General features: G+C 37.6%; 1 protein-coding gene across 1 annotated transcript in view; it reads right to left on the bottom strand.

Annotated features, from left to right (window-relative positions):
• GAP43 (growth associated protein 43) overlaps nt 1-15,157 on the bottom strand; it is a 457,292-nt gene that overhangs the window by 364,656 nt on the left and 77,479 nt on the right. The window lies entirely within an intron of this gene.

The raw sequence follows: 15,157 nt of genomic DNA on the forward strand, positions 1-15,157 counted from the left end.
ACACTTGTCAAGTTAGAAGCAGCAGAAAGAATCACACATATTTCTGGAATTGCACCAACAATGGAGTGTGTGGTACTCCGTGGGAAGTGGTCATGGTGGAGCTGTGCGTCCTTCCTATTTTTTTTTTTTCTTTAATCATAAAATGGTAAGAATGGGCAGTGTCCAGATTTTCATCCAGAGTGTGGCCGCCACAAGTGATGAGACACTGGAGGAGAATCATACTTTAATATACATACTTTAATATCTAGTTTCTGAGAACGATTGGATCATCTTTGCTCTCATGTAACCTTCCCTTCCTGGATATATCCCAGGGCACCTCTTCACCTCCTGACCCTGGTGCTCTTACCGTATCATGTCATGTCACACAATGATATTTTCTTGGGATCTCTGTCCTGGATCACAGTTGCTAGGGCCAGATAATGTTGACTAGTAGCTTTCAGAATAGGTTTTCATGTGTTTGACAACACCTACCCCCCCAAAAAAGTGCAAAAACAAAGCAAATTTTTCTAAAAGCCAAATTACATCAAACGTCAAAGTGATCTCTTTTTCTTTTCCAAGTGTCTTGTTCCATGAAAACAAATACTCTATGTTTTGATGGGCCCTTTCCTCCCTCAGAGCTTACACCCAGGAGAATGAAGGCAGGCTGTAGAGCAAGTAAACGTTGGTTCAGAGAACACAACTTTACCAGTGATGGGAGAAGGGAAATAGATGTGACCCTTCTTTTCACCATGAATCCTAGGTTATTTGAATCTTCATGCCCAGTATTTATGTAGAATAAAAGCTGGAGGAGAAAGGCAGACAAAATTAAAGTGTTGAATTAAACCGATGTTACAGTGATAAGAACTCCTGCAGTAAAGACTCTCTAGCTTATCATTGAGAGGGTAGAAGGAGTCCAAGGTCAGAGTGACATTTGACTGAAAGCTGAGGGCTATCCTGTAGCCGAGGGTATACAGTTATTCAGAAAAAAAGGTTGCATTTTATAATGAACCCACCTCTGAGTGAGGCACTCACATTGCTGTCCTGACCCTGGACTACTCAAGAAAACAGGAACTAAACCTTCTCCAGAAAATTAAACTGACATTGGAATGCTCACATTTGCAAAGTTTTCTCTGAAATGCTATATAATCTGTCCACACACAGGGTTTTTGCCCAGGTTCTAAATGAAATCAAGCCAGTGCCCCTCTAAAATAGAAACCTGCATTGTGACATGGTATGGATAGTCAAGTTAAGGCTTTACCTGCAAAGCAGTCAACATGAGGGGCTTTGGCTGGAAGACTCCTACCCTGATTGGCAATTTCCATAGCTATTTGTGTATAAGTAAATCACAGAAGCACCAGTTTTTAATTCAAATTCCTCTTCCTCCCATTACTAGCTGTGAGACAATGATGAGTACTAACTTGATCACACTGACCTCATCTTTTCTCATCTTTGAGATAGAGCTAACAGTAATATTTAGTTTATAGAACTGTTTCAATTATTAAATAAATGAATATACATAAAGCACCTAGTATAGTGCTTGACACTCAATAAATATTATTATTACATTATAGTTGGATTCAATTTGTCTATATACTCATTGCTTCCTACTCAGATAGACAGAAAACATGTTTTGCCTTAAAAGATTGTCCATTATTCATTCCTTTACTCATTCATTCAACAAACATTTATCTCTGAGAGGCAGAGACAAGATATAGGCTTTGCCTTGTAAGAGTTATAATTTAATAATTTTGAAAAGACTAGTAGAGGAGGGAAAGCATTGCAAATGCTATCTCAGTTTCAGAATTAAGCAAGAGATTTTTCCCAAATGGGTGAAATGGTCATGCATTTATCTTTGTGGCCTGCTCTTCTCTCTAACACAACCCGTAATAGATAAATATGCCCACAGGCTTCTGGACTCCATTTGTGAAGCTATAATATAGGTTGTCCCAATACTGCCATTAAAATTGCCGTGTATAGAGTGTGTGTTTCTCTTGGCTATAAAAATAAAGGTTCCCTGTAGACTGGAACTTGGCAAACATAGTTTGATTAAGTTGGGCTATTTTTATTTTATGCTCAAAGGGAAGCAACATGCCCTCATGAAACAAGCTGTTTTGAAGTCAGAAAACTGTACTTCTCTGCCATTGAGTTATATTTGAAAAGTTTCTCAGTTTCTCCTCATTTGAAAAAAAAAATAGAGAACGGTTTCTGCCTCCTATATTTTATTCAGTGAAGGGGAATAAAAGGGCTAAATGCTATCACAAACTCTAATTATTTCATGTGCTGTCTCAAAATGGGAACCTGTAAATAAATAGTGGTTCTACTGCTTTCTTATTCTACAAAATAAGAACAAGTAAATGTAATCAATCCAACCATGTACAGAAAGACCTAGCAAGTGTCAGAGATTAAACCTCTAGCAAACAGACACATTCTAAAAGAATACAGCGCATTCTAAAAGAATACAGAAAGAACAAATGGGTAGAGCCTCAGTTCAAATATTTTGTTTATTATTTGTGCACTGCCATTGATTTTTCACAAATTTCTTCCTCACAACAATTTATAAAACACTAGGAAATAAATTGCTTTGAGATAACACTCTGCCTTCCATGTCTGGTTTCAACGAAGCTCATGGAAGACATCAAACTGGTAAGTCGCTCTTTGACACTCCCTTATACACACACACACATGCGCACACACACCTAAGACTAAAATCATTTGTTATCACCTCTTTCACAGAGGTCATCCTGGGTAAAACTAGCTGAGTGACAGGGCTGGCAAAGCAGTGGCACTGTCTGGGTCCAGCCTGGACTGGAAGCTCTGTGAAATCAGCTGGGTGCTGAGCATCAGCAGTAATTCTCAAAGAATAGAATTCTGCTTTTCTCCACAAAGTCCTTCCTGCTCTCTCCAGCTTAAACATTTATCTTTTTTCTCAAAGAACTCTCAAGTCTATTTATTTGGCAACTCCTTCAAAAAGGTTACATCCTTTTTATGGGCAGAAACTGTACCTTATGTTTGTTTTCCTTATAGCAGCTAAGACAAATAACTTGTATATCCTTGTTAACAAATGTTTTGATATCAGGGTTCTATAAAGACTTAATAATTAATAAAATACTTTCTAACTTCTGCTGAGATATGGACAAGGGAAACTATTCATCTGGCAACAGCGGGTGCAGTTTTCTTTGCAAATTTGCCTACTGAGTATAGAGGTGTTTGAGGAATACATTGAATCACGATGACTAAGTAATTCTGTCTCATGTATATGGGTCTTATTAGGGCCATAAGGCACAGATGGCTCAACTCCATTCTACTTAACCAAGCTGTGACATGATGAAGTAGAGGACGACCTAGAAAAATGAGCAAGAACCACCATTTTGAACTATTAAGATTATCTCTATTATTTAGATACTCCAAATGTTATAATTCTATATTCAAATTGACTCTGTTACTACCAAATATCCACCCCAGAGCTGAAGGGCCTCTGACCCTCTGCTCTTGTAAGAAGTAGTCATTCTCTGTATTTCAGGTTAAAAAAAAAAACTACTTAGGGTTCTTTGGTTGCTAGGAACAGAAACAACTTTAGTTCATATGAGCAAGAACTGTATTACTGGAAACTACTGGGCAATGCACATGATCAAATAGAAGGCTGAAGAACCCAACTTAGAACAATGAAGTGCAGGTAGCTCCTGAAGGTCTTAGCAGAGTCTCAGTAGATTCACTTCTGTTGAAATGAGTGGACTCTTTTTGTGGGTCCTCAAGAGAGAGTATTAGCCAAGGTTAGGGTACATGCTCACTGCCTGGTTGTTCTAGAAAGAGAATTTGGCAGAGAGAACTTCTGGGGAAGCCCAGGATTCCCCAGAAGAGATGGGACAGGCACCTGAATTCACCAGCTACCCAGATTTCACTCGACATAGGGAGAGAATCCACCCCCTTCTACTCCTCAAAGTATCAAGAAGCTTTAAGCAATGAGACAAGGATATTGAGTGCCTCCCAAACCACAAACATCTACTACAACCATCACCCACCTTTCTCTTCTGCTGTGGAGGTACTATTAGATCTCCTCTCTCTCTAAGTCTTTCAGCCCTTAATAGAAAAAGTGGGGAAATTATGTGTGCCTGCCATTTAGAACCATGTTAATGAACTTGTCACATCAGCTAGCCTAATTTTCCTAGTATACTAGATTCACATATGCTTCTACAATAAAGATCCTGCCTATTCTTCTGTGCCCTGTGTATCACAGCATGTAATTCAGGTGCTCAGTTTAGCAACATTCTGCAACATTGATACTATCCCCACCTGATTTGTGTAGATGATGATAAGCAAAATGATACTGGCAGCATTTAATATTTTCCAGCTTAACAAAGGAAGAAAGGTTCTGTTATATTAACATACACTTGCATTGGAATAAGCAGCAAAAGCAACTGGCTGTGCAAGTTTTCTAAACTCCCACCAAGCTGGTATCATCTCTCCATGTGTCTCCCTGGAAATCCAGGGCAATGCCTTTTATGGTGATGATACCTGTAAGTGAGCAAATAATGAGGATGACCTACTATTTACCAAACCATCATGTTTAGTAGCTGTTATCCAAAAAGCAGGCCAGACAGCCAGGATGGCGCCTGCCTTCATACAAACCTTCAAAAGAAAGATTGTGAATGTCCATGTTCTGCTATTTCTCTCCAATATTTACACATTATAATATGACAGCATAATGTATATTTACTCTGATTACTAGGTCATTTTCACTTCCCAGCTATTTGGCTGATAATTACTATTCACTGTGTTTCCTAAATGCTAAATGAGCAACATGCTAGCACTGATGAAAGTTGTACGTGCCATTTTAGCACTGTGCCAGGAAAAGGAGCTGGGACCACAGGGGTGCCAATTGCAAGGCTTAATCTGTACTGACCAAAACTTTGGTCCTTGTGTATTCATTCAACATATCAGAAGTTATAGCTGCAGTTATATATTTAAGTTAATAGAAATAATGATTTTTGTAATTCAGTTATGCTGTTGGTTGGCCCACAAACTAAGTCTAAAAGATCCTGAATTATCTATGTTTTCATTGGTTTTTTGCAGTGAATACACAATCCAAATAATTGCCAACTCTTCCTTCTATCCTGTGAATTTATAAGCCGAAACTCTGGTTATCTTTCATGCTGATTTTAAATGACTTCAGATGTTTGTACCAGCTATAGGAACACAGGGCTACCCTTTAAGATGTGGTATTTCCTGCCCAGTAAAAATCCTTTGAAAAAGTATTCCTCCTAGACTCCAATTTTAGATACATCCTATCTGCAACTTTCCAGGCCAGGCAAGAAAAGGAAGATAAAAGCTGAGGATATCATGCCTGGCTTTGTTTCCTGAGGTTTGGGGTGAAGATCAGTAACAGCACTGGTGTGACCTGATGAGCTTCAGCCGCTTCTGATTTCAGAAGAGCATACATTCAGACCTAAGTCTGCAGAGCTGTGTAGAAAGAGAACCAGACCCTAAGGACTTGAAGCAGAGAGACAGTTATGTGGCCTTCGTAAATAAAGCTCCATGCTCACCTGTTTGGCTGCAGTCTTACTTTCCCCGTAAGGTGCAGAGTGCTATATTGGCAAGGAGACCCCGGAGCATAAAGACAGGCAGCATGAAAGGGGCAAAGCAGGCTTGGTATCCCGCAAGTCTGCTCAAGGTAGGCTACAGAATGGGTCATTATTCCCTTCCCCAGTGCTTGCCTCATGGGTTTGCAATTTAAATTAGTCAGATGTTGCTGAGAGGTGTTCCAGCGAAACCAACGTGGAAGTTTGGGAGTTGCTGATTATGGATGGAGAGGTGCCTGCTAGCAAGGAAAACTTACTATAATTATTTTAAGCCACAGGAGAAAATGAAAAACAAACAATTGTTTTAAAAGAATGTAAAAAATTCAACAATAAATATGTCACACATAGATTTTAGAAAGTTAAAAAAAGAGGGTTACTATTAATGGTGAAAACAACAGAAGTTATTCCACAACAACCTCTTTTCCAACTTCCTCATTTCACCCTTGCTTCTACCTTTCAAGTTCATTCTTTCCACAGCATTGTCTTACTTGGACATACAGACTCTAATTACAAGATAGCCATCTGCCAGCATTCATCCTGTTTTGGGCCCAAAATATGTCTGGTGGGCCTTGGTTTAACCCTTTGTTTGTCTCTGTTGTTGGTTTGCTTGTCCGAAAATTAATGGAAGGATAACTGGGCTTGAGTAAGAACATCTGATTTCCATTCCCTTCTTACAAGCTAAACAAGACATTAAACCTCCCTGGGCCTTGCCATCTCTACTTTAGAATAATACCTACCATGCCTCACTCATAGAGAGGAATATAAAATATGCCTTATAAATTGCAAAGTGTAGGACTAACAGGAGTTCTTTTCAATATAATATTTTCCTGACTTTAGAGAATTTGGAAAACAAAGAAATACAAACATGGAGTTATAGCTTTAAATCATGGCCAAAAGTCTCATTCCTCATTTCTGTGTCATCATTCACATGGGCAGCTCCCCTCCACTAAAGTGGCAGCATCTGTCACAGTTATATCTTGGTCTCTGATTCTCTGAATCTAGAAAATACATGGGAAATGGAAATTCCAACATATAAGGCTACACAGATCCTTCTCACATTCCTTTAAGGAGTATATCTTCCAAGGTGGAGGGAATTGCCACATTAGTCCACATGCACATGTACACACACACGAATACTTCCTATTCTGATGTTCAATTGATTTCTGGGTGTGCTCTCAGAATGCACACAGATGGACTGCTAGGTAATCGTAGTGTCAATCAACATACCACAAAAAGCAGCATTCTCCAGTGGACAGAATACCTTAGATTTGTGGTAGGGACAGATCCTGGATCTGCCATCATTTTGTTAGTTGATTTGTGTGTGTGTCTGTTTTTCTCAATACAGTTCCATCTGTGTTATAGGTAGTAGAGAATATTCCTAGGTATAATCATTAAGGTGTTTATCAGTCTTGGTGTGTGGTTGAGCTGTGTTTTCATCCTTTCCTGTGTACTTGGTAAGTATTTTACCATCAAATTAAAATATATAATGCCTCAATTAACTAGCAAATGTCTTGCATATTGACCCAGAAGACATGTTTTATTCACTAGTCTTCATCCCAGCATCACTGGATCTGTAACATCACTGCATCTTTGTCCATGTACATTCTTCAAGATACATGGACAGTGTAGCTAGGAGGCACTCTTGGAGTGGAGACAGTAAGAGATGATAGGACAGACATTGGAAACTTACAGCTGTGCAAAGTCCCCTATGCAGCACTCCACCCTAAATTCCTGGCTCTCATTCTAGTGCTCTCTTACTATAATACCTGGTTTCCATTTGCACTTGTCTCACCTATTATATTTTCTCATCTGAAAGAGGAATTTCAAAATAGTAGAAGCAAAGAAAAGTTAAAGGCCTAATAACTATGCAGAAGACAGGGTTGATGGTGGCAGGGAGCCAGCGCAGGATAAGCCCTTGTGAGCACTTCTGTTTTTCCTTGAGTAGCGGAAAGAGTTCAATCACATTCATCAAAGATTAAAGTGCTTTAAGCTGCCCCTCCAGAGCACTTGGTAGGAGATGCCTTCTTCTCCTTCATCCAGGGAAGCTTAAGTTTTCCCATCCATCTATTAATTTTCTACATCTGGTACAGTTTTTCCAACTTTCCACCAGGCCTTCCTTTTAAAAACCATTGGTCATTTGGAGACATCCATTTTTCCTTCTTTGAAAAAGCTTTGAAAGGCTCAAAAAGCAGGGAGGGAGGAATATAGGGTCAATGTACAAAGAAATGTGAAGGTAAGTTTCATTTTCAGAAACCCCGGTTTTCTGTTCTGTATCGTGTATCCATAGAAATGGTTCTGAAAATTAAATAGAATGATTTGTGGGGATAAACCTGAATCATTCAACCCTGAGAGGAAGCATGAGTCTGAATCAGGTTCCACTCAATTCAACAAATATTGATCGACAGCCTAGGATGTGCTATCACAGGGTTATCAGACTTAAAAGCAGAAAAGCTACAGAGAGGAGAGTGATTAAGGCTCTCTCACCTGCTACAGTTGGTGCTGTCTTTTATGCCCGAAGGAAATTTTTGTGGAAAGGTTTTTGCCTTCAGAGTATCCCTTCTCCTACCCCTGGTAATAAAATACTGATTTTCCTTGGGAAACAACTCCTCTCACTTTCAATCCATGACACTTGGTAAAACTGATTCCATCATTAGTAACAGGGGGAAGGCAGTGAAGCAGGCTAAGGTGATCAGAGCATGATCTTCTGGCCACAGTGATTGGCTCTGGGAAGAGCACATGATAATCTCAAAGACAATCTGAGCTAATCCTAAGACTATTTTCCAGACTCATAAGAAGAGAGCCCTCTCTCTGCTGAGTTTCTGAAAACATGAGATTAAAGGCCTAACACTGCTGGCAATCATACTGCCATTAAAAGAAAGAGATTGCCTGAGAAAAGACCTAATACAGAGATAAGCAGCACCAAGTACCAAAAGAGAGAACCCTGGAGCCACTGGTTGAGCCCTTAGATCCACCCTTTCCAGAAGCTATTTCCCTTTGGAATTCCCAGTTAGTTGAACCAGTAAGTTCCCTTCTTACTAATTTGATTGAATTGGATTTGTTGTCACTTGCAGCTCAAAGGTTCTTGACAAACTTATTCTTGTATTTAATTAATCATCCCAAAGGATACTAATTTTCTTTCCATTAATCTTATTTTAATTGAAAGAAAAGATAAATCATTAAGAAATCATATTTGTGATTTTATATATAATTTTATAGGCACACAATTTATCTTAACACCTTCCCACCAGGATGGATCCTACAAGTGGATACCAACCATCATTTGTTAATTTGGAGTAAAGGGAAGTCTATACTTAAAACCACTGACCAAGACCACAAGTTCATAGGGAATAAGGATGAATATTAGGGTATTGGTACACTGGCACATTCACACTGGCATATTCCCCATGCTTTCTAATAATATAAACACACTCATTTCCCTCAACTATGTGCAGTAAGGGACTAGTCAAATTTCAAGAGATCAGAAATTCTGCTGACCTGGTCTAAAAATATTAATGTCCTATTGTAGTAGCATAAAGCTTACCATCTCAATAAATCTACTATTTATTACAAAGGGTTTACAACCTGCCAGCATCCCTGCAAAGAGTATTACATGTCAAATATTCCATTGAAACTTAAGACTCTATTACAAATTCTACTAAAAATTAGGAAACTGAGGTTCATGAAAATTAAACAGCTTAACCAAAGTTCAGTTACATATGGAGAGCTGAATTTGAAACCAAGTCCGTATTAAGATCCCAAACCTGTGACCTCAACTATATTATTCTAAGCCCATAATCTTCTTACCTTTCCATCTCTTGCACACCATCATGGTTACCAATTGAGCTCAACAGAATGTTGATCCAATTAATTCAACTCAATTTCTTGAGGTTCTACCCCCATTGTACTCTTTCCTCACCTCACTGCTAGGATTCCAAAGCTCCCCAAACTTTGATGATTTACTCCATCTTAGAGAACAACTATCCAGAAAAACTCAGCCTTATTGTGGGAAAAAGGAAAGAGAACATATAAGGAGTCTTCCAGTCCTCTGTAACTCACCATACTATTACAAACTCATCATCCTCCTCTTGAAACCAACTCTTCCTCTAAAGCAAGCAGCAAATCTCAAGTTATTTGAACAGATTCCTCAAGTAAAGTATTCAACTAGTTGCTAAATTCTGTAAATTTCCCCTTCAGGATTACTCCTCTCTGTTACTTTATAATTCTCCTACGGCATCTTTTGTATTACCTGCTCTTCTTGGGAATATTGTAAGTTCTTTCTCGCTGGTTGCTCTGTCTCTGATCTCTCCCTCCCTGACTCCTCCTTGAGACCTAAAAGACCCTTTTTATCAGATTACTTATCAGCTTAAACAACAACAACAACAACAAAACTCCATACACCCCTATTGTTTGCTGAATGATTTTAAAAGTTTAAACATAGCTTCTAAGGACTTGGGTAAAGTGGCCTCTATCTCCTTTTCTCTCCTTTTACCTCCCTACATAAACTTTTATTCTAAAGTAGCCTGGTTGTTTGCCTCTAAATTCAGCGTGCTTTCTCAACTCTCTGATCCTGTTCACATTGTTCACTCTGCATGAGATACACTTTCCCTTGTCTCCACCCACAGTGATTCTGTCTCATCCTTGGAAACCCAGGTTACATTCCATTTCATCTGGGTCTCCAACCAGAAATTACTCCTCTTCCTCTGAACACCTAAGGAGCTTACTGATATCACTTCCTTGATACTGATTCCATACCTCCTTGTACTCCAACCATGCAAGTAAGGATTTCATTCCCCCCACTATTAAGAGCACTTTTAAGAGCACAACTCACAACTTACCCATCCTTATACCCCAATACAGCACCTGGCCTAGTAGTGCCTCGGCTATGACAGACACTGCACAAACATACTAACTGAGTAAATGAAATACATGAAACAGGTAAAATGTTATGGGAGTCAATATCCAAGATGGTCCCTAAGGATTCTTGCCTCCTGGTATTCATGTCCTTGTGTAATTCCCTCCCACATAAAATTACCAATAAGATACTGCAGAAATGACAGAATGTGACTTCCAAGGTCAAGTCACAGGAGATCTTGTGAACACCAAGAGTGACCATAATGTGAACTATGGACTTTGGGTGATTATGATGTGTCAGTGTGGTTTCATCAGTTGTAACAAATGCACCACTCTGGTGAGGACATGTGTTGATAATGGGTGAGGCTAGGCATGTGTGAGGGGAGGGAGTATATGGGGAAATCTCTGTATTTTCCTCTCAATTTTGCTGTCAAACTAAAACTGCTCAGAAAAAAATAAGTATTCAGAAAACATATTGTGGCTTTCACTTTGTGCTCTCTTCCATTACTTGCTTTTGGGGAAGTGAGTAATTGTGCCATAAGAACACTCAGGCATGGTGGGGAATTGAAGCCTCTTGCCAAGAGCCAGCCCCAACTTGTTTACTACACAAGTAAGCCATCTTGGCAGTGTTTCCCCAAACCCAGTCAAATCTTTAGATGACTACAGCCCCAGCAAACATCTTGACTACACTCTCCTAAGACATCCTAAGACAGAATCACCCAACAAAGCTCCTCCAGATTTTCTGATCCACAGAAACTGTGTGAAAAAAAATATATTTTTAAGATTCTAAATTTCATGATAAATTGTTATAAAGCCATACATAGTTAATATATAAGTCTTCATGGTAGCTGTAAACATAAGAATATGAAAGTCCAAGGAACTTCCATTGGGTTTGAGAAGAAGAGAAAAATGGGAAATAATACAAAAAGAAAAAAACTTCAAAAATTTGAATACCTGAGTTGTGCATGCAAGGTTTTTCTGTGCTAGAGGACATTTATGAAATAGTGCTTTCAGTATCCAGGTCTCTGCATGTCTCTGATTTGTGAGTCATAATCTCTAGGTATGTTTGTACTAACCCTAATTATCAAGCATATGATAAGTATTGGTGACCTTCATTTGTTTAGCGTTTCTATGTGCCAGAAATTCTTCTAAGATCTTCCCAACACCCTAGGATATAGATCCTCTCATTATCCCCGTTTTATAGAAGAGGCCACTGAGGCACACAGTAACTAAGTAACTTGCTCAAAGATTCAGAGATGGTAGGTGGCAAAGATGATTTTTCATCCAGGTAGCCTTGATACATAGCCCACACTCTGAATCACTATGCTGTATGAGATGCAATGCTTCTTTTAAAACTTGACAATATATATAATATTTCATAGAAATCATTTAAGGTATTAATTAAGTTTATTTAAAATTGATGGCTAAAATAAACTTATAGATTGGGCCCAGAAATTCTCACTTGGTTGCAAGATGGTCTTACTTTACTTCCTTTGATAGTTAAAATTGTGAAGTAGAGCCAAGAGTCTGCCTCATTCTGAACTCTCTCAAGAGACACCCTCAAAGCTTTGAGTGTATTTATCTCCAGCATAGTGGGATTTGAAGCATCCTTCGATTCAAGTTGGTTGCATCAAACAGTGATATTTGAACCCAGACTGCAGTTGATGGTTTTTAAAATACAACAAAATCCATTTTATTCTCTTGTTGAAATCTGGAAGGAACATGGTAAATTACAAAAAATATATATATATAATTTGGGAGATATTTTCATTTGGCCTCTTTTCAACAAATGCTGTTCAAAATCCTAAGGAAGACAGGAAAATGTGTAGGACCTTGCCCTCAAGGAGTTTATACTCTAACAGTTGTAGATTGATTACAATAGCTTTTTATTGTCAATAAGATAAACTGTATTGTAAGAATGGAAAAAAATAGATGTTATAATTTTTTTTCACATCTCAAGCACTCAACAAAACCTTTCATAGACTGGCTCATAGATTGGAAAGTCAAAATAATAGATCCTTTCTCAATATTCTAAATGCAAACAACCAGTAAACATAGTAAATATTTTTAAAATATATTAATTTTGTTTTAATTTATAAATACATACAAAATAAATACAAGAATAGTTTAAAAAAAAGCTATAAAAAAAAGATCTCTCTTCCCTTACCCTTCCTCTATCTCCACCTTCCTAAGCAAACCAGTTTATTTTTTTTCCATATCTTGCCCCACACCCACATATATATTTGAAAACAAAAATACACATATACAAAGTGTTTTGTGGTGGCTGCCATTTTTCTGGTTTTATAAAAATGGGATCTCAAACACTACATATTATCTTTCAAATTAATACTGTTCCTTAATAGTATATTATAGACATTCTATCAGGTCAATAGATAGAAGAGTTAACTCATCCCTGGTAAAAGTTACATAATGGTCCAAAACTATACATTTTTATTCTACCATCCTTCTACTGATAGTTGATCAATTCTTCTCTAGAAACTTTTGTCACTATAAATAGCAACACAATAACACATTCTTGTACAAAGGGCCTACATCTAAGATGAATCTCCATTGAGTAGTCATTTTAAATTTTAATAAAATTTTCTAGGTGATTTTTCATGGTGAGGTTATAGAACTTCACATTGCCAGGTGCCAAAACAATCTATTTTGTAACCTGACCAGCACTAGATCTTCTAACTCTGTAGTTTTTGCTAATCCCATGGGTAGAAAATACCTCCTTGTTATCTTAATTTTTATTTTCTTGTTAATATGGAAAAGTATTTTTATAAATATTTACAGACCACTTAGACCTTTTTCTTCTCATAATTATATCTTGTCCATTTTTCTCTCTGTTACATCTTTTTTTCTTATTGATATGTAGAGTCAAATTGTATTAGTTTTTTGTCTCTAATTGGGTTGCAAATAACTTTTTCCAGTCAATCCCTTGTTTTTTTTTTTTAATTTTGTTTATGGAGTCTATTAACACCCAAACACTTTTACCTTCATGTAGACTAATATGGTTTCTGAGTTTGCTTTCTTAGGTTTCTGTAAGCCCAAGATCACATGACAGTTTTCTAAATTTTCTTAAATATTTTATTATTTTATTTGGATCACATTCTTTTTCTTTTAACATGCTGGAGATATTGTTTCATTGTCTTCTAGCTTCCAATGTTGGAGATGAAAAGTTTCATACTAGTCTCATTTTCCTTTTTTGGGGGGGAGGGTAATTAGGTTTATTTATTTATTTAATGGAGGTACTTGGGAGTCTTCTGTTTAACCCTACTGTCTGGACGTTTGAAAATTTTTTCTTTTTAGCTTTTTAATTTAATAATCTCACCAGATTTTACTTTCATTAATACCGCCTACTGTTTAGTACCTTTCTGCTTTAGAGGTACTAAGAATTTTTACCTCTAAAATATAGTGAATTTAGTAAATAAAAACCTGAAATCTTTGTGATTTTCTTTCCCTTAAAGATGAGTTTCTCCTGATCAGCCTCAAGGGGAACTAGGATATTTACAGTAGGAGTACAAAAAGTTCACTAGTCACTATTCCCTTCTATGTTTTTGATTTCCAAATGGTCTCTTAAAGCCCTCTTCAAAAACAATAGTCCTGGCAACAGCTTTGATTCATATGAATCAAACTGCAAAAGGTAAGATTTGTTAAGAGCAGAAAAGATCTTGCAGAAAAGCTCTTGAAAAACAAGCGAGATATAGATTTATATATAACAACAGGCAGGACAGACAATAGAAAGACCCAGAAGACTCCTGACCAAGGATCTCTGAACAAAGGGTATACAGAGTGGCAGGAGGGAGAAAGAATGGGGTGAAGCATGACCATGAATGAGATGGGTAGAACCTAAAGCTAAGGGGAAAGACCTGGGATAACCCTCCAAGGGGATCCACTTGGGAGGCCAAACCCAATCTGCAGATCTTTGGCCATTCAACTGAGCACAACACAAGTGCTGAGGTCCAAGCTGGGTATTCTTCTCAGTGCTGTCAAGTGAGATCCTGCATGACATCCTGAACTGTGCTCACATCTAACCATAACCTGAGACTGGACTGAATTCCTTTGAACTCTCTGGTATGGACATCTCCAGGATACTTGTAAGCCCCTGAAAGAGATGGTGTATATCCTGATACCCAAAAGCTAACTGGTAGTAATATGCATGGGGAAGTCCTCACCTGTAGTTTGATGGGACTGGGCAGTGTGAAAGCCACCCCATCACATAATCTTTTTAAAGATACTTCTAATGGCCCATTTTATTCTCCGCCCCAAAAAAGTATGTTACAAAGTAGTTTTAATGTTGTAAAGGCAATTTATTACTATATCAATGTAAGTTTGAGGACTCAGGAATGCTAAAAGAGTATAAATATTGATAGTGAATAAAAAGAGTTACTTTTAGTATTCAGGTACTATTGAGTAGAAGGTACTAGAAATAGTTGAGTTAACTGTCACCGATTCATATAGCGAATTAGTGTCACTACTTCAGGATATTACTCAACCTTATGCTTTTCAATCTCTAAAACACTTCTAACCAAATGGAAAAAAGTTAAAACCACCTGATGACATTAAAAAAAAAAGAATTATTATTATCAATCTTCACAGTATGTTTTTGAAGGAGAATTTTATTTTCTTTTAGAAAGTCTCTTCTAAATACTAATGATGGATTGAGATTCAAAAGGAAAGAAAACAATAAAAAAAATGCTTTGCCCTAGAAAAATATACCAATCTTTTTTAATCAAAATTTTGTG

Source organism: Vicugna pacos, chromosome 1 (genome assembly GCF_048564905.1).
Source record: "Vicugna pacos chromosome 1, VicPac4, whole genome shotgun sequence".
Lineage (NCBI taxonomy): Eukaryota > Metazoa > Chordata > Mammalia > Artiodactyla > Camelidae > Vicugna > Vicugna pacos.